Source organism: Rattus norvegicus, chromosome 18 (genome assembly GCF_021556685.1).
Source record: "Rattus norvegicus strain SHRSP/BbbUtx chromosome 18, alternate assembly SHRSP_T2T, whole genome shotgun sequence".
NCBI lineage: Eukaryota > Metazoa > Chordata > Mammalia > Rodentia > Muridae > Rattus > Rattus norvegicus.
The window spans coordinates 25,839,485-25,859,775 of NC_141551.1; the positions used below are offsets into that span (position 1 = coordinate 25,839,485).

Genomic DNA, 20,291 nt, shown 5'->3' on the forward strand with positions numbered 1-20,291 from the left:
GGCCTCTAGGTTATCCCAGCATCCCTCAGTCTGTACTTGGCACACCCTGCCCTCAACCCTGAACTTTCTTCCTTTCTCCCACCCTGTCCTCAATGCTGAACTTTCTTCCTTTCCCCTAGAGGCTCCTCCTTATATAATCCAGACATTTTGAGTTATCTTTCTCTCCCCCATCGTCTCTTTTCTCTCTGCGCATGCGCATGCGCACCTTTTTCTCTCCCTTTCCTATCCCCTTCCCCAGGGTGAGTTCCCTGGCCTTAGTCCTTGGGACCAGTGAACTCGCCCACCTGAGAGCAGTTTCCCAATAAACTTGCTTTTAATATAATCTAATCTGTCTTGAATTGGCTAGTTATACTGACAGCAGAGAAATAACCTATCAGATATTATTCTGAGAGAGAGAGAGAGAGAGAGAGAGAGAGAGAGAGAATGAACAAGTGCACAGCCAGAGGCAAGTGGAAAGATCCAGAACCAGGCCCGGGAAAGGAGTAGGGGAAGAGAGAGAAAGAGGATAGGAGAGGCCAGGGGAGGGGACCCAGGGCCAAGAGGCCAAGAGAGTGCATGGAAACCAAAAGAAGCAAGAGAAAATGGCCGAGTTGTATAGGAATCAGAAGCTGGGGGAAGGGAAGGGAAGGGAAGCTCAGGGGCTGGAGAGATTTAGGGTCGGGCAGGGGTGGTAAGGAGTGTGAGGAACCAGAACTCTGTGAGGAGAATTTGCAACGCTGACAGCCTGTTGACCAGCGTCCGCTTTGGTATGTTAATCAGCAGCTCAGCTAGCCTTTCAGCCTAACAATTGAGACCTAACGCTGTGTAGTCCTAGCTTTTCCCTTTAAGGCCTACAGCAGATTTTGTCTCTGTTGCACATTTACAAGAGTTAGCGGCTTTGGGCTCTTTTCAGGACTCTTCAAAGCTCGGAGGTTAACTGCTCATTAAAGACTGCATTGCCTTACGCTATTAAAAATTTCAGGCCTGGAAGTTTTTAGGCTACCTTGGGGCTGGAAAGATGACCCAGCACCAAAGTGGTGGCTCACAACCATCTAAAACTCCAGTATCAAAGGATCCGACGCCCTCTTCTGGCTCCTAGAGGCATTGCAGATGTGGCTGCTGTGTCTGTCACACGCGTGACAGTAGGTGGCAGAGAAGAGAGGTTATGTCTATGTTCAGTCTTCTGACCTATAAATGTCTGAATGATTAGTTAGCTTAATATTCCCTGAAAAAAGTAAATCTGAGATCACCACCAGTCTGGCACCAGGCAGGCTTGGAGGGCTCCCAGGACGGGAAGTAAGCCAGAGAATAGAACCCTGGCTGGGACCTCCGGGTCTGAGTGAGTCCAAGAGAGACTCAGGTGGGTCAGGCAAAAAGCAAGCCTGAGACGACCACCAGACCAGCGCCATGCTCGAGATAACCCATAATGCGCAAGTGGAGCACAGCACTCCTGAGACGACTCCTAAAACAACCCCAGACCCCGAGAGACCCTGGGTGCCGCTAAGAGGAGCGAGTAAGTGGTAGAGAAATGGAAGAGAAAGAGGAACAGAAGGGTGTGGGCACAATGAAGAGAGGCAGGACTGGAGGCTCTAGTGAGGAACAGCCTAAAGTGAGAAGCCTGTGTTGCCACCTGGGACCATGGTGGGGTCCTGGCCTGTCCTGCCATAGGGGCCACATCGAGGCTATGGCCCTACAGCAGCAGGGGTCTGTTACCACCTAAGCCAGGTGGACGTCCCTGGTCTGCGCTGACACCCACAGACATACTGATGTCTGAGGTTGTGAACTGGCCCCACCAATCACCTGGGAATTGTGGGAGAGCTGGCCCTAGAGGCATGAGAACAAGAGGGTTGACCCCACCCTTCTGCCCCTAAAGTGCAGTATTCAAGACTGTGGCCCTGTGGATGAGTGAAAGATACTCTCCTCCCTGCTTACCCCTCACCACCTATGTCAGGTGGAAGACCTAGCCCTGGGGTCCTAAGAGCAGGAGAGCTGGTCCTGCCCTTCACCATCTGCAGCACTTGCGAGAGTGGGCCCTGCACCTTGCCTGGGCAGCAGCATAGAACTGGTTCTGGTACCAGTGATTCTGGGTAAATTGGCCCCTCTGGCATGACAGCAGGAGATGTGTGCTGACAACCTCAAATACCTCTGAGGGCCCAGATCCAGGGCCTGGCCCAACATCTGCCCCATTGATGAGCTGCTGGAGTGAGTGAAAGGGCCGGTCCTACAGATCCAAAGCTTCAGGGTCTCCATGGCACAGGGCAACAGCAGGATATCCGAGAGGAGTCCCAGTGAAGTTCTAATATCGATAGAGTAGCAGAAGCCGGAGACCTCGTCCCAGACCAATGAGTCATTACAATGAATGCTTGCAAAGAAGTGTGGACAAAGAGGATACTGTAGAACCCACTACAGCTTCCACAATGAGATTTTTTTTTCCTCTGTTGGTGGTTCAGGGAGTAGGGGTGGGGGTTGCAAGGGTGGAGGACAGATACGGAGTGAGGGGGATGAGTGGGATTTGGGCTTATGATGTGAAATTCACAAAGAACCAATAAAACGTTTTTTTTTTTTAAAGAAGAGAGAAAGGAATACTTAAGTGACACCATAGTAGTCGATCTGTTGAAACATCTGATCCCTGGGGTCATTTTCGATGGTCCACTCTTGCCTAGAAGGCAACCTTTTTGCTACATCAGTGTATGTCCCAAGTGTCCCCAAGTAGAAATATAATCCCCACTGTGAGGCACTTGGTGGTAAGAGGACACAGATAGTTAGTAATGGAGCCTTTGGCGGCTGATTTGGTCACTGTCAGATGAAGACGCCAAGGTGAACTGTCATGGTTGCATATCAGTTGCTTTCTAGGAAAAGAGAAACCAGAAGGGACAAGGGACATATTATATTCCCTTGTATTTCTCTCTCTCCCCATGTGATTCCTGTGCCAGCAAGAAGACCCCCATCTGACGCAGGTCCCTGACCTAGAGTCAGAAACAGGAACTAAAATAAGCCTCTTTTCTTTATGTTACGTAACCTCTGACATCTCACTCTAGTAGAAAATTAGTCCGACCGACTCATCTTTTATGCACAGCATTTAGACTTTTCAGAAAAGGAAATATTTCATTTCCTTTGGATAACTGGTTAGTTTCCCATCAGCTCAGATTTTGCAAATTTGTGTTTTGATTTCCTTCAGAGTTGTCTAAATAGCTAGTGGTTATCTTTTTTTTTTAATGGCAGTGTTCTAAAGAAAATGGCAGTATTCTCAAACATCTATTTGTCTAGCATTTTCCTGTTTCTAAGTGTTTGGTTGGTTGTCAGTCCATTTAGGCTGATGGAGGGGCTGTTTGTTTTGTTGGTATGTAGGTGGTAGCTGGTGCCTCGTTTTGTTTGACACAGGGTCCCATGTATTCCAGGATGACCTCCTATTTGCTTTGTATCTAACGATGGGCTTCTGATCCCCCTGCCTCTACCCACCTCCCACATCCTGGAGTTGCAGGCCCAAGCCACCACACCCACTAGTGATCAAACCCAGAGCTCCTTCGTGAATGCAAGCACTTTACCAACAGTACGTCCCCAGCTCTTCAACACTTCAGTTTTAAAGTACAATTGTCTCATTAATAATATTTGATTAAGAATAACAGAATTAGGTCTCTGCTAAATTTGTCATTTAAAATCCGTAATGACTTGGTACTCATTTTTTCCCTTCATAGCTCAAGCTGGACCATATTTTTATCTTACCAGTATGAATTAGCTACCATCTGCAAAAGCAAAAAAAAAAAAAAAAAAAAAAAAAGTACGAGGCAGGCATAAGCGAGCCTAGCAACCCAGACCGTAGGCAGCTTCCGATCGCTGTGCACACGCCCCTCACTGGCAAAGCTCTTAGCACCTGGACAGAGCTGCACACACACCTGGCTCCAAACTACACCTGAGCTCTCTCCTCCACAGCACCTCTCAGTAACTCCCCCTCAGGGCCCAAAATGTATCCCAAACAAAGGAAAACGGGATGATCCGGTCTGCTCCGTTTTGGGGTGTGCTTCGATTTCTTTCCTAGTGCTGTGATAAGATATACTGACAATACCAACGGAAGGCAAAAGGGCTCACTTTAGCTCACAGTTCCTGGGACAGCCCAGGCCTGAAGAGGAATCACCATGGAGGAGTGGCTACTGATACCACGTCTTCAATCAGAAGCAGACAGTAACACAAAATGCACGCTAGCTGTTAGCTCTGTTCCCATTCTCTGCCCTCTGCAGTCCAGGATTCCCCCACCCAGGGAATTGCCCAAGCTCTGACAGGTCTTCCCACCTCAGTTAAACCTCTCAAGCCTGCCCAGAGCCCATCTAACTTGGGTCGAGTTGATGACACTGTCTGTCACAGGTCTATGCATGTTGAAGCTGCCTGTGTCCTCAGAATGAACTTAGGAAAAACCTCCTATAGATTCGATGCCTGTACACAATTAGGTGTGAAGAGGAATAAAGTCAGATGCATTGTGGGAAAGGACGACAGCAGTGAGTAAAAGCTTGCGTCACCCAAGCCTGTCAATCGACACAGAAAGCCATCCATTCCTCAGCTGTAGCGACCAATCCTCCTTCCGCTGGACCCCAAACAGTAACTGGCCACTCTTCAACACGCTAGCTCAAGTCGTCCACTGCTCTCTTGCAGCTCATCTGGCCAGGAACTCCATTTCGCTCTTTGACAAAACTCCCTTGCTACTTGGCTATCTCTGTATGCGTCTCCAGTTCTTTGAGCAAGGCACCAAGGACCTGGGAATGCCCAGTCTGGACAGAAACTCTAGTAACAAGTAGTTTAAAAATTCCACCAAAAGCAGAGAAGAGGGAGAAACAAAGATCAGAGCAGCAGCACAAACCCCTCTCCTTCCCATGGCAGTGTCTGAAAGTCCATCTTAAGAAGACAAGGAGCATTTTAGCCAATTACACTTTTACAAAGAAAGCTCAGCCTCTATCTATCCAGCCAAGGGATCAAATGGACTAAGGGATGGACGTGCTAACAGCTGCCTATAAGAAACCTGGAAAGTCTGGAAGAGGTAGATGTTGTTGTCCTACTAAGTGGCAAGGGGCGGGGCAGGGGGTGAGGGAGGCAAGACTGATAGTTCGATCCAGGGAATGCTTTAGAAACCAGGGCTCTGTGCTTTAACCCATAATGCTCAGCTTTGGCTGCTGTCTCAGGGTTTCTATTCCTGCACAAAACATCATGACTAAGAAGCAAGTTGGGGAGGAACAGGTTTATTCAGCTTCCACATCCACATTGGCGTTCATTGCCAAAGGAAGTCAGGACTGAAAGTCACACAAGGCAGGAACATGGAGGCAGGAGCTAATGCAGAGGCCATGGAGGGATGTTACTTACTGGCTTGCTTCCCCTGGCTTGCTCAGCTTGCTTTCTGGTAGAACACACCACTGTCAGCCCAGGGATGGCACCACCCACAATGGGCCCTCCCACCCTTGATCACTAATTGAGAAAATGCCTCCTGGAGACCCAGCCTTAAGGCATTTTCTCAAGGGAGGTTCCTTTCTCTGTGATAACTCCAGCTTGTGTCATGTTGACACACAAAACCAGCCAGTACAGCTGCTCATTAGAATCACCTGGGGGTGTTTAAAAACCCTCACATCAAGGCCAGCCCAAGGCTCAACTTAATTAGAATCGCTAGTGCCTGAGAGAGCAGTAACACTTTTCAGCTTTCCAGATGATACAGTGTTCAAGCAGGGTGAAGATGATGGCTTGAATCTCTCTATCAGTAGATACTGCATATCAGTAGGAACACTTTGGCTGGCTCTGTCCTCAGTGTTTCATACCCGCCGTGCCCTAGCCCTCACCTCTAGCCCATACCACATGCTCAGAGGTCAATTGTTTTGGCAAAGAACCAAACAGTCATCTATTTTTGTGTGACCTAGTATGGTAGTTTTGTTTCTCATCACTCGAACCAAATACTTGACAAGAGGTAATATCTAGGCAGAAATGTTTGTTTTGGATTATTGTTTGAGGGGTAGATGTCCATGGAGGCAGCACAGCGGGATGATAGGCAGCTCCATAGGGGTATGCTGCTGGGACTCCTCCCACCTCCACAGACCAGGAACCAGGAGAGGGCGAAGGACAGGGGGCGGGACTCCTCCCACCTCCACAGACCAGGAGGGGGGAGAGGGCGGCGCGGGAGGGGGAGGGAGGCGCGACACCGGGACAGGAAGTGGAGCTATAGCATAAAAACCTAAGGCCCACTCCCAGTATCTCACGTCCTCCAACTAGGCTCCACCTCCTAAAACATTGCCATCTCTGAGGACCAAGTGCGGCATTTCACGTTCAAACTCGGACATCTACTATACTTACGCATAAAGTTTTATTTATGATAGAAACAGAAGTTAAGGAAAATCTTAGCCTTCCTTGGGCAAAGCATTGCATTATGGTATTTGTGTTTTTTCGACTCTGTCTCATTCTCTCCCAGGAGAGGGAGGAGCCAGGCATAACAATCTGGGCACGGATACTCCGCTAATCCCTTTACCACTAACCGATGACCCACGCTGCTCTCTCAGGCTCTATTCCACTCCGCTTTAGCTCTTTTCAGTCAAGCTCCTGGTCACCTCCCTGCTGAAGTTGCCGTTACCTGATCAGGACAGTGATCAAAGTTCGTTAAGACTAGGTCTCTAACATCCTGGCCCAGGACAAAGGTGGCACAGGCCTTCTTACAGGGAACCGTGGAACTCTCTAATCTTTTTTTTTTTAAGATTTATTTATTTTACTTACATGAGTACACTGTAGCTGTCTTCAGACGCACCAGAAGAGGGCATCAGACCCCATTACAGGTGGTTGTGAGCCACCTGGGATTTGAACTAGGGACCTCTGGAAGAGCAGTCAGTGCTCTTATCTGCTGAGCCATCTCTCCAGGCCCAGGGAACTCTCTAGAAGGATTAGGTAATCTAAAATTTCATTGGTGGGTGCTAGGACATCACAGATGGTCAGTGGTCTGCATTCCTATGTCATGAGTGTTTAATCCTGGAATGAGATAGGGCCGCCCAGAACAGATGGCCCATCCTGAGATAAGATATTTCCCCATGTTTGTGGTTTTCCCCAGGCTGTTCTTGGGGAGGTGGATGACCTTGTTTCTGGACTTTATGGTCTGTCACTGGAGCAGATGCCTTATGGCCTTCTTTTCGAAATCATGCCTGATCCTCAAATGGAGACAAGGGCGGGGGTGGGGGGATTATGTTGTCCTTTCACTAGTTTTATTCCTTTTGCCAAAATGTTGTTCTTACTTGACGCTTGAGAGTTTAAATCAGCTACAAACCAATGGCTAGTCTAATGAAGTGGCAGGAGTTCCCAAAAGAAACACAAGTGGCCAATAGATATTTGAAACACTGTATTATAATCTTTGTTTTGTTTTTTTGAGACAGGGTTTCTCTGTATAGTCCTGCCTGTCCTGGTACTCACTTTGTAGACCAGGCTTGAACTCAGAGATCCGCCTGCCTCTGCCTCTGCCTCTACCCCCACCTCCGCCTCTGCCTTCACCCCCACCTCTGCCCCCCCCACCTCCACCTCTGCTGGGCGTTCTTTGCCACTACCAGGCTATATTCTTTTTTTTTTTTTTCTTTTTTCTTTTTTTCAGAGCTGGGGACCGAACCCAGGGCCTTGCGCTTGCTAGGCAAACGCTCTACCACTGAGCTAAATCCCTAACCCCACCAGGCTATATTCTTAATCAGGGAAACATAAATGAAAATAATGTTGAAGACCAGTGAGATTGCTCAGTCAGAAGAGGTACTTGAATTCAGGCCTGGCAACCTGAGTTTGGTCCCAGGATCCCACAAGGTGGCAGAAGAGGACCGATTCCAGATAATGGACACACACACACACACACACACACACACAAAATTTAATATTTTTTATTAAAAAACAAAAACAGATTCCAACCCACCCCCAACCAGAATGGCTGCCTATTATCAAGAAAAACAGCAATCAGCCCAGCAAGCCTCAACCCTACAAAAAATCTACAGGCCACTGAGGAAACCTGGGAGCAGGAGAGGCAGTCCACACCAGGGAGGAGCACGCCTAGTTGTTCAGTCCCAAAATGTCGGCCCTGAAAACATACACACAGTAACATTGAGTGAACGCGACAGGTTATATTCAGGAGTATATGTGTATATACACACGCATATGTGCGTGCAAAAACAATTGGTTATTCGTGGTGGCCATGAATCTGAAGGAGAGTAGGAGAGAGTATGGGGGGGGGGGGTTGAAGGGAGAAAAGGGAAAAGAGAAATAAAATTAAATTACACTCTCAAGAAGGGAAAAATAGAGTCATAATGAAGCTCATTTTGTACACTAAAATACAGATTTTTTTAAATGGGCGGGGAATAACATCAAATGCTGATGCGGACGTAAGAGAAACCCTGAGCTTGAACAACTGGTGCTGCCGCTCTGGAGCCTTCTCGACAGACTAAAAATGAACCCACCATCTGATCCAGATGCACCCCCTCCTCAGCGCATGCCCAAGGGATCTTAAACCAACACACCGCAGAGATATGGAGATATGCACACAGCCATGTTTGCTACTGAATTATTCACAGGAGCAAGATATGGAACTAGCCTAGATGTCCGCCAGCAGATGAATAAAGAAAATGAGGTTCGCATGCTGTGTTTTATTAAAAAAAAAAGAAGAGAGAGAGAGAGAGAGAGAGAGAGAGAGAGAGAGAGAGAAGGCAGGAATATGTTTGGTGGAGGTGCGGTATGTGTGGGGGAAGGGGGTGCCTCTACGGCCCACGCTGAGGCATCCCTTCCCCCTGAGGTACCGGCCACACGACGACGACAGTATAGAGCAGAATAGTATTTAGGGCATGGGGAGGGGTGTTGAGGAGGGAGTAGAGACAGAGAAAGGCAGAGAGAGGCGGGGAGTGGGGGTAAAGCCTGAACACGTGTAGTGAGAGGGGGGTGAGGAATGGGAGAGAAGGGACAGAGAGGGAAGGGGGGAAGAGAGGAAGAGCAAGAGAGTGAGGAGGGGGCAAGCAGCCTCCTTTACAGTGAATCAGGAATACCTGGTTGTTGCCAGGTAACTGGGGCGGAGCCTAGACGAAATGCCAACATCGGGGACACAATGGGATCTTATGCAGCTATAAATACACCTGATATCTATCTCTGACCTCCATACCCATGCGTACGCGCGCGCAAACACACACACACACACACGTGCGCACAAACACACACACACAATTTTTAAAAATAATCTAATACAAAAACAGATTTTTATTTACATAGACGCTTTATGATACCTGCTAATAATTTGCACAGTATGAAATACGGAACCATACATATTACATTGGCTAGGTCTTTATTGTGTTTGTCTCCCAAGTCTTAAGACAGGGAAGTTTGCTCATTACCATAAGAAAATTAACAGAATCACTTCAATAAACGCAAAACAGTGGTCAAATAAATACAATTCATTTACTGGGGAATCTGCTGAGCGTGACTTTTAAAATCCTCAAAGAATCTTGAACAATAATCACTTTCCTATCCGTGGACTAAAGGGACAACAACAAAACCTTTTTCCCAACGTGTAAAGAGAGAAAAGAAAACTCAGTCGCAGAAATGTGAGCCTCCTGAGAACCTTACTCAGTCAAGGGCGCTGCAGAGCGCCGGCCCCGCTCCCTTTGTTCTTAGCCACCTGCTCTCTGCTGCTTTCACATTAAATCAGGGGCGAAAAAGACTGTGAAGACAGATTTGGTTGTCTGCGTCTCTCCCGTGGATTCGCTGCACAAATAATTCAACCCTTACTTGGCTGAAGGAAGATTGGCCAGGGCCTGAGAGAACCAGGACTCAAAGGTCCTCCCAAGGGACAGGAATTGTTCCTCTTCTTCTCTAACTGGATCCATGAACCTCCTGCTTTCCCTCCTCCGTTTCTCAGCGACCTCTGCCGGTGAAGAAAGGTAACCCCTCTCCCTCAAGCAGCAAGGGTGGATGCTGATACAACCCATAAACAAAGGTAGATTAGCAGGAGAAGAGCAGACCAAATCTGTTTAACCACAGTTTCTGTGACTTGATGGTAGAGCAAACATATGGTTAGAGTGGGGGGCTGGAGAGATGGCTCAGTGGTTAAGAGCACCGACTGCTCTTCCCAAGGTCCTGAGTTCAATTCCCAGCACCCATATGGTGGCTCACAACCATCTGTAATGAGATCCGATGCCCTCTTCTGGTTGTGTCTGAAGACAGCTACAGTGTACTCATGTACGTAAAAATAAATAAATATTTAGATTGTACAGGCTTGTACAGGCCCTGTCTTCCATCCCAAAACCAAAACATCAGACAAGGACCAGAGAGCTAGCTCTGTGGGTAAAGTGCTTATCGAGAAAGCCTGACTATCTTAGAACTCATGGAAAAGCCAAAGGTGGAGACCTGTAAGCCCAGCACTCTTACCAGAAGACGGGGAAGGTTGACAGGGATCCTCTGGAAGCTTGTGAACCTAAGTCTAGCCTAGGATCCGCCTGCCTCTGCCTCCCAAGTGCTGGTACTAAAGGCATCTGCCACCACTGCCAGATTATATTCTTTTTTTTTTTTTGGTTCTTTTTTTCGGAGCTGGGGACCGAACCCAGGGCCTTGGGCTTCCTAGGTAAGCGCTCTACCACTGAGCTAAATCCCCAGCCCCGCCAGATTATATTCTTAATCAGGAAAATATAAATTAAAATTGCCTTGAAGACTGTGGTCAAGGCCATCATCTAGAAGACTAGGCACAACACCAGAGGCTGCTCTGCAACTTCACAAGTATACCATGGTACACACACCCTTGTGCATAGTCATGAGTACAAACATGTACATGCTTATACACACATTGCACACACACATTTTACATGCAATATATATATATTTATTTGAAGAATTTATGTCCAGGTGTGTTCAGAGATTAATTGACACAATGGTATGATAGTGTGCAAAAAATTTTTTAAGTGAGGCTTATCTGAACTTTTCTAAACTAAATTCTGTTCAATTAAACATAAATTCACCAGCCAATGGGTGAAAAGAAGACAGAGAATAAATTATAAAGAGATATCTGCCTTGTCTGTCCAGGCACAGTGGCAAATGCCTGTAACCCCAGTCCTGGAAAGGCTGGGGCAGAAGAATTTTGAGTTTAAGGCTAGCCTGGGCTACATGACAAGACTTCCTTGATAGAGAAGGGTGGTGGCCTGTGCTCAGCCCTCTCAGGTTGGATAGTTTTAAATTCCAACTCTGTGAAGTTTCTAGTGACGTTCTGAGAAAGAGAGCCTCTATTCTGTACATACCCTCGAGGCAGAAGGACAGAAGGACACAGATTCCTTCTTCTGTGACAGCCCAGGGACATTCTCAAGTTAGTTCTCCCAGGAGCCTCCTGAGCAAACACAGGATGATCTGAGCAGGGACCACCACTACCTTAAGGCTGCAGCTAACACTGCTCTCCGTAACCCCACTTGGTGGTCTTCTCCAGTGTAGCAGAAACACTCCATGGAAAACTCCCGTCTACCACCAAGCCCCTAGCACGGGCTTGTTCTGCCTATGAAAATAAGCTGAAAATAAGCTGTTTTCTGCTCCCCTTGTCTTCACTGGCACAATCCTCTAGTTGGATAGAGTTCATCCTACCATGTGTTTGTAGGTGGTGGCGATGGATGGGTCCAAGCCTGAAGATTTCTTGTAAAATGTATTATTATATTATTTAAATGTTCTCAGCCTCAGGTCTGTCACAATTTCTCAGTTCTGCTGCTATATTGTAAAGTTAGCCATATCTAATACATAAATGCCCTGCCAATCCCCATTCATTTATTTAAACTCCTGTGTCCCTTAGGGAACTACTCAAGGTTGAGTGTAATTGTGTTACATGAAAACTTTATCAACGAAAACAGGCAACAGGTCAGATTTGACCCCAAGGCAGTATTTGCCTACCCCTCAGCTAAGCCAGTCATGATACAGTAGTCTCCCATGCTACTGTAGTTTGTCAAACAACTGGGGCCGGTGAGACATGAAAAGACGTCTGTAGGAAGGTTCTCCTTGACAGAGAAAGCCTGTCTTTCCTCACCAGAAAGGAGCCTCGTAAGCACATGACATGTAGGGCGCCATAGCTATCTGTCTGCAGTCACGGATGAAGTCTGGTGGGAATTGGGAAGCGATATATATCCTTGATGCAGCTTTGAGATCGCTAATTCCCCAATCTCAAGCTTCTCACTGCGTGTTCTATTGGTCAATGCTCTTAGAAGTTTGAGAGTGAGGAGTTGAAAAACACAATCCATGTCCGTTAACCCCTAGCTTAGGGATGGTCAGGAAGGACACAGGTGAGGAGTCTACAGGGGTCAATAAAAGTCATCCAACAGTGGGTTCAAAGACTGTGGGAAGGGGCTTAGAAGGTTCCATCCCCACTGAAGAGCACTTGTAGCTAATGGTTGCTAGGGAACGAATAATCAAATTCCTCAGTGGTGTAGCTACTAGAAAGTTTCCCTTAACCAAGTAAACAACCACACATACACCATGCTCATGCAAGCATGCAGGCAACCCTAATTAAATGCACTGGAACTTGCATACACACACACACACACACACACACACACAGACACACACACAGACACACACACACACACACACACACACACACACACACACACACACACGTGGTGGATCGAAACACTCTAACCTGAATTGTTCTAGTTGTAGGCTAACTCACGCTGGAGTCCAGAAGAGGCAATTCTTCCTAGCTCTCTTCCAGACAGCAATGCAGTGCTCAGGGGTAGGAAGGGAAGGTCAGTGTGCTCGCCTAAGGCCTGTTCCCTACTGATCTGAATCCCCAACCCTGGGAAAAACAATTGCTTATCTAGAATTACTGTGATCTTGATGATCTATTTCATCTCTTAACTTGCTAATGTCATTTGATTTTCCTATTCAATTAATTTTTACTAACTAGCTTTAATGATTTTCTTCCTTCTAGAGAAGCTTATTTCCACTGATCAATAATGAACTTCATGCTCACCCTGGCTCCTGACTCAGAGACTATATGTATTTATTTATAAGCGTTTGGCCTTATAGCTAGGCTTGTTACCAACTAGCCCATAACCCAATTATCTGTGCATGCTAATCTAAATTCTGCTACATGATTGGTAAGCTACCTTTCCTCTGTTTCATACGGCTGACTTCCTCTGTGTCTTGAAGGTGAATCCCCATAGGGGTGGACTGGCTCTGTCCCAGATTCCCTCCCTCTGTCCCCAAGCCCCACCTGACTATTCTGCTGTTTGCTAGAGGCCATAGGATTTTTATTTTAACCGATCTGAAGATGTCTTAGGTATATAAGGAAGGGCAGAGACACATCTTTCCACAGTGCACAAAAAGCATCACTCCAGCAGTTAGCTCTTTTGAACTTAGTTTAGTTTTGTTTTGCTTTGTTTGTCTGTTTTAGAAGGAGCTCACACTCTTGCTCTGGCCATGTGGGAAGTAAACGCCCCAGGCCAACTCTAGCGTCCTTTCTTCCCATTTCTCTCTCTTGAACAAGAGTCTCTATGGTCCTTCCTGTCCTCCATCCTGAGGGGATGCTGTCTGCCTCCATTTCAGGAACCATCTCCCCTCTTTAATCAGTTAATCCTGTTAACTCAATGTTCCCCTCAGAGCGTCTCCCAAGTGGCTTAGCATCCATCGAAGGCTAGAGCCCTAGTAATGGACAGCTCAGGCTGTCTGGGTGTTCAGGCAGATTGGATTCGCCTATTTGAGTTCTATTTTCCTGCTTTAGGAGAAGAATCAGACCCAAGGTTCCAGTCATTGCTCACCACCGTTCTTGAGCATTTGTTGGGCCACCCATATTACACATGGCTCTGCAGGGGCCTTCTTCTGTTTTACTGTATTCAATATTTGTCTTCATTTTCCCTTCCCTTTCTCCTCCTCCCCCATCTGTTTTCCAGCCCTTTCTTCCTGCTAAATAGAGAGATGCATAAATTAGACTGCAATAGCAAGAAACATTCTCGCCTATCTTTATCCCCTATCTTGGGTTCTACTTTAAAATCAACGTTTTATTGTATTAAAAAACAAAGCATTCCGAAGTCTGTTACTATCCTCAAATGAATTATATTGGCAAAGAACCCTATATCAGTACTTTTCTTTACTCTGCCCACCTTCGGAGTGGACACTGCTGGCTGAAGGAGGTCTGGAGCTCTTCACACGCTGGCTTGTGAGGATGCTCATAAACTAGCTTGCAAGTCGAAGAGCTTTGCTTGCTCAGTGATACCTGTGACGATATGTGGCAAAAAGGGAAAGTTCTAGCACTTGTGTGCAGACGTGGTGACATGGTCAAAACATGAGAACCAGAAGGTACCTTTACCTAAAGATCTCACAATCGGGAAGGCAGTATATGCCTGGCCACATAGCGACCCATCCCAACTGAATCCTTCCGCCACCGTGTGAGCACATATCCTGAGTATACTTCGCCCAAAGCTGTGCCCTTTCCGAGGTTGGTCAGCCTGGATGCATGGGGCAGTATTGCAATCAGAGAAAGAAAACCCCTGCTGATGGGAACGTGAATCTGACATGACCAGGTGGTCCAGAGCAGGCTCTTAAGCGCCCTGGCATCACAGAAGAGGGAAGAGAGATAAGGGTTGTGCTGCAAAAATATCCTGCCTTTAATAACAACTTTACACTGTGAATGCAAATGACATGTTAAACTGTGTGTAGGGGATGTCAGGACATTTCCATGGTTATTTATTTGGTAGAACAATAAGACAAGGTTAGCAGAAGCCCTGCTGGGCCCTTCTATGGCACTTAACACTTTCAAAGGCTGTGACAGGCAACAATTCACTGGGAGGCTGATGACATCCTTCCTCTGGTCTAGCATCCCTGCCGAAGCGAGAAAATAACCATGCAACACAAATACTTAAATGCAGGAGCCGCCCTGGTAAAGCTTTAGAGCTGACAGTTTTGAAAGGTGCTCTGACTATGTGGGAAGTCAAATTATGGACCACTTAGCAACCTAGAGATGAGCAATTATTATAGCTCTAGTTACAGAGAACAATATTAATTTATCTTCTGCTTTTCTGCATGTTTTTTCCATATCCTCTATTCATAAATCTCAGAAATGCAATCTTTTATCAGATTTCCATAAATATACTTCTGTCAGCTTGGTCAACAGCAAAAGCCTCATGAGTCCAAAGTCATTTTTATCTACGCGTGTCCTCCCACAATTTACAGTCAGCGATGTCCAGACATGTAAAAGCAATCTATCCCGTAAATGATGTGCACGTTTGTATTGGCTCAAGGCATATATTTCTTTTGAGACAGTACTCCAGAGGTTCTCAGATTGCTTCTCATAGTTTATTATGTTCTATTTTCTCTGGCTGAACTCCCCTCATGTCTATAGTCTACAAAATTTAATTAAAAATACATTCTTGTAGGGCTAGAGAGTTGGTTCCATGGTTAAGAGCGCGGGCTATGCTTGCCAAGAACTCAGATTCAGTTCCCAGCACTCACCATGGTGGCTTACAAACACCTGTGTGTCCAGTTCCAGGAACTCTGACCCCCCTCTTATGGCTGCTGTGGGTACTGCAGGCATGTGTTGCACAGACATACACATAAAATAAAAACATTCATACACATAAAATAAGTAAATATAAAAATATAATTTAATAAGTATCCATCAATATTAGAAAAATAGATACAAGCGTCATTATGTTAAAAAATATATGAATAGAAATATTGAAATTAGTGTACTCAAGTCAATATCACTGATGCTGTCTGTGCTACATAGTAAGCAGTTAGGAGGCTGACCTAACTACATCGCAACCTTGGGCACGATTTCAAGTCTAAGAAATGGAACCTCAGTCCCCAGGAAGCAGGTTGGAAGCAGGTTATCATGCTGGCAGGTTTCCAGCAGACATCCTTCAAAAGCCATATCCCCAGATGATACGGTTGGCCTTCCCCCGCCCCGCCCCCACCCCCATTTCCCATATATGGGTACATACATTCTTTTTTTTTTTCTTTTCTTTTTTTTCGGAGCTGGGGACTGAACCCAGGGCCTTGCGCTTGCTAGGCAAGCGCTCTACCACTGAGCTAAATCCCCAACCCCGGCTACATAATTCTGATTGGCAGCTTCAAACTCCTTGGCTAAGGTGAGAGGGGAGGCGAAGGAATGGGTCTGCCCGTGAAGTACGGTCAGTTTGCACATCTGCACTGCAGGAGGGAGATGGTACCCACCACCGTGCATGGACACCTGTGAACACTGACCCGCCCTCGATGCTGTTTCCTGCTTTCTTCCTCTTAGCCTTAGGGTGTTGGAGGAGCCCCTCCCGCTGCTGTAGCCTGACAGAGGACAGTTGCTGGACTAGTGTGCCCTTGAAAGGCCGATGATAGGTCTAGACCTCCACATGCAACTCTCACTGGAATAAAGCTCTTGACTGAAAAGTTTCTTCAGAAAAATATCAGAACATTAGCAAATATCTAATTCCCTCATGAAAGCTTAAGATGAGGGACTCAGGTCTCCACAGGACTCCAGAATCTACAACTAGCGGTGATCAGTTGACTTTGAATGGACCCCAGGCCACTGTGGAAGAAGAAAGAGATGCAGGAAGGAAAATAGGCAAGGCTGCAGCCTGAGGAACACAGTTGTCTGGGCTTTAGACAAGATCTCTCTCTCCTCTCTCTCTCTCTCTCTCTCTCTCTCTCTCTCTCTCTCTCTCTCTCTCTCTCTTGGCTTCTTGCTGGAAGGAAAACTCTTGAGCCCAGTTCCCAGCAGTTGAGGAGCATTTTTTCAGACTAACACAGAGAGACAAGCCTGCCTCTAACCCCTCTGGGAGGGGAAAGGTTTTCACAGGACTCCTCTCTCCCTGCTTCCCTGAGATAATTGGTTGCTAGTTTCTATCCCAGCCCTTCCAGGTCTTACAGGAAACTGCCAGGGACTAATTAATCCGGCTCCAGTGTTTAGCAGCTTAGTTCTTAAGTCTTCCTTTGAATCTGAAGGAGCCCTCGGGGTGAGGGTGGGGGGCACCTGGGCTTCAGTTCCCAGACATTCTTAAGTCCTCTCCAGGGGACGTGGATGGAATCAGTTGCCCATGTGAAGCACATATTGACCCTCGAGTACACTGCACACTCCCATACCAGGCATCTCGAGTTCGAGTCTTCCTACTGAACAGAAAACCCTATGGTCAGTACTACCTCGAGGGTTGACTGAGCTAGAGATTCTGGGTACCACCCCATTGCCAACAAGGTCTCAAGTGGAACCAGTGCTTGCTGAGGGCCACTGCTCGGCAAGCGTTGTGCCCTTAAACAGCCCAGGGTCTTTGTTTTATGCTTCTTCCTGTAGCCAAGTGCTTCTCTGCCCTTCCACACCTCAGAACTACCGTCCATCTCTCTCCTTAGACATACACTTGCCTTGATCAATTACCGCTCGTACTACAGTCTATTCATCACTAGAGCAATTCTGCTTTTGACGTCCAGAGACATCCTGACCTGGATTATTTTCTATTCCATTCCTCTGATCTAGACGATACCTTATTTATAACCCTCAGGTCTAGAGACATATAAACCAGAAACAGTAAAGCCGGGAACAGCGGCAGAAGGTAGCTTTTCTTTCCCTCGAAGAAGCGACCCTTGGAGGACTTTGCAAGCTTTTAACGCAAAGTGAAGTCCCAGGTGCATGGAGGGGTGGCACATTTCTTACTAGAGTGTTAACAGGCTTTGCTAGAGAGGGACGTTCTTCCCTGGAGAAAGGTAGGAATTGGTGCCAAAGTTAATTACAGCATGAGTGGCTGGTTCCCTCAGCAGGATAGATTCTGTTTCATGTGGCTTTGGCTGCTGCAGTAATACCGAGACAGACCATGGTGTGAGGTTCTGTATCGAATTGTCATCTTGCTGCTCCCCCACCCCCTCTCCCTGCTGTGGTCCCCTCCCATGAGCCCTGCTGAGGAGACATCAGGACAAGATTGTTAAACTAGGAAAGGGTAAATCCCAGACTCTCAGCCATAAGGACTTTTCACGAATTGGACTGCTTAAGAAGACTGTAGGAAGGGCCCTGGGAAATGCCCGAGAACTCAGGAGAAGGCACAATGACAAGCCAGTCTTGGGGGCCCCTGTCTCGGGACCCCAAATAGGGATGAGAGTAGAAAAGGGGTGTGATCCACTTTCCAGGCTGCCAACTCTTCAACACTATAGTTACTTTATTTTCTGAAACTAAAATAAAATCACATCATTTTTCCTTTTTCTCCCTTCCCTTCCCAACCCCTCCCATGTACCCCCTCTCAAATTCATAGCCTCTGGCCTCTTTTTCTTTAATATGTATATATACATATGTGTTCCTAAATATATGAGCACAGTCTTCTCGGTCCATTTAATGCATTTGTATGATTTCCGGGCTGAGCACTTCGTACTGGATAAGCCAGTTGGGGAACTCTTGTTAGGGATTGTGTCCCCCACTCTGAGAATTCCTCAGTTGCCTGTAACTCTGTCTGTGAGGTCCCAAGAGATGTCCCCTTTCTGTGTTAGCATGGTTGCCGGTGTCATCTCTGTTCAGGTCTTGTTTAGGCGGCCATGTTGTTGAGATTTCCTGTTATTTCCAGGCAGCTTAAGACTGCAACAAGGACCACACGGCAGAAGCCAGGGAGTTTCAAATGTAAGGAATGTCTCCATCACCAACAAATGACCGAGGGGTGTGCGTCAGGACAACCCCAGAAAAAGAAGTTTCAAGAGAAATGTGGAGAGGAATCCTTAAGTCTCATCACTGAGAAATCCCAGGAAAATTAATGGTTCTCTTCCTCGAGGTCCTGCTTTGATGCCAACATGAAAGGGAACTGTGTGCATGCCATCCGCCTAGAAAGCAACCCCTCAGCATCACAAACAAGGTCTCAGAGGACAGGACCCTTCCGGAACCTCGCGGGATCATTTTTTCATTACTTCTCCCATCTTCTGGAAGCTCCTGATTTTGGTGGCTTCAAGCTACATCACCACCATCTCTGCTCACTGGGCCTCCTTCCTCCAGTGTCTGTGTGTCAACTGTTACATAGAGAACAATGCTGACTGAATGCAGAGCCTACGGCTAAATGCTAAGCCTAAAAAGTAAATCCTTACCCTGTAAAGACCTTTTTTCCAATGAGGTCACAGCCTGAAGTCCCAATAGATGTGAATTCGAAAGACGGTTCAATCCCGTGAGTTTAAGGTGTTATTTTAGAGTAAGGTTAGAAAGTACACTGGCTTAGGAAGGTGGGTTCTCCTCTAGGACCTGTGTTCTTCCCATCCACTGGTAGTTGACCAGGTTTGTGTAGTGGGCATAAATCCCTCTTATTGAGCAGGCTTTAAGTCCATGCAAACGGTTGTTTGGTACCACGAGATACAAGTGCTACTATGACACCATGGGGGATAATCTTGCTAAGCCAGTCATGGTCAGTAGACTTTGTAGCTGGGTGTTTCTACTTCTTGCTCTTCTCCCATGGCAGTTTGTATAACATCTTCTGATACTACGGGAAACAGTTCTCAGGCAAAAGTGTCCAGATGTGTTTCCACTTGATCCATCCAAGTCCTGGGTCCAAAGTTCATAAAGTACATCTCCAGCAACTACCTTCAAGTGGCAGGAAACCGAGAACAAGGACAGTAGCGATATCATTTGGGGAGTTTCTTAGATCCTGTGGTAGTTTGGATGAAAGTGGCCCCCTAGGTTCATATATTTGAATGCTTAGTCACCAGCGAGTGGAACTGCTTGAGAATGGTTAGAAGGATTAGGGGGTGTGGCTTTGTGGGAGTGGGTGTGGTCTTGTAGAGGAAGTACGTCCCTGGAGGTAGGCTCTGAGATTTCAAAAGCCGACCCCAGGCCCACTGTCTTTCTCTATCTGCCTGCTGCCTATGAATGGAGCTGTAGACCTCTCAGCTACCGCTCCTCCATCAGAACTGTCTACCTCCTGCCCTGATTATGGATTAACCCTCTAAAAATGTAAGCACACCCCCAGTTAAACACTTTCTTTTATAAGGGTTGCCTAGGTTATGGTGTCTCTTCACAGCAATAGAACAGTAATTAAGACACCACACACACACACACACACACACACACACACAACAACAACAACAACAACAACAACAATGACTTGCTGGAAGGTTTCTCATGCCTGACACTAACGGGGGGCTCGGGGGGTGGAGGTGGGGGAATCCCTTCAAACATCAGGGCCAACAGCAAAACAATCTGCTAAGAGGAGAGAAGGTAAACTTGGTCCAGCCAACTTCTGGAGTGCGACACCAGGTGGTTTATTACAAGCATACTTAAATACATTGCAATTTGGAGCAAAGTTTCCTCGGGTGACACAATTCTCAGTGCACAGGGAGGCATAATTACACCAAAGAGTTCTAGAGGCAGGCTTCATGTCATA

At 46.8% G+C, this 20,291-nt stretch overlaps 1 non-coding gene across 1 annotated transcript; it reads left to right on the plus strand.

Annotated features, from left to right (window-relative positions):
• Positions 1-1,067: 1,067 nt before the first annotated feature.
• On the plus strand, positions 1,068-1,202 carry LOC120098385 (small nucleolar RNA SNORA17). The gene has a single exon (XR_015643197.1). It is a non-coding gene; the product is annotated as a small nucleolar RNA SNORA17 (small nucleolar RNA).
• The last annotated feature ends 19,089 nt before the right edge of the window (positions 1,203-20,291 follow it).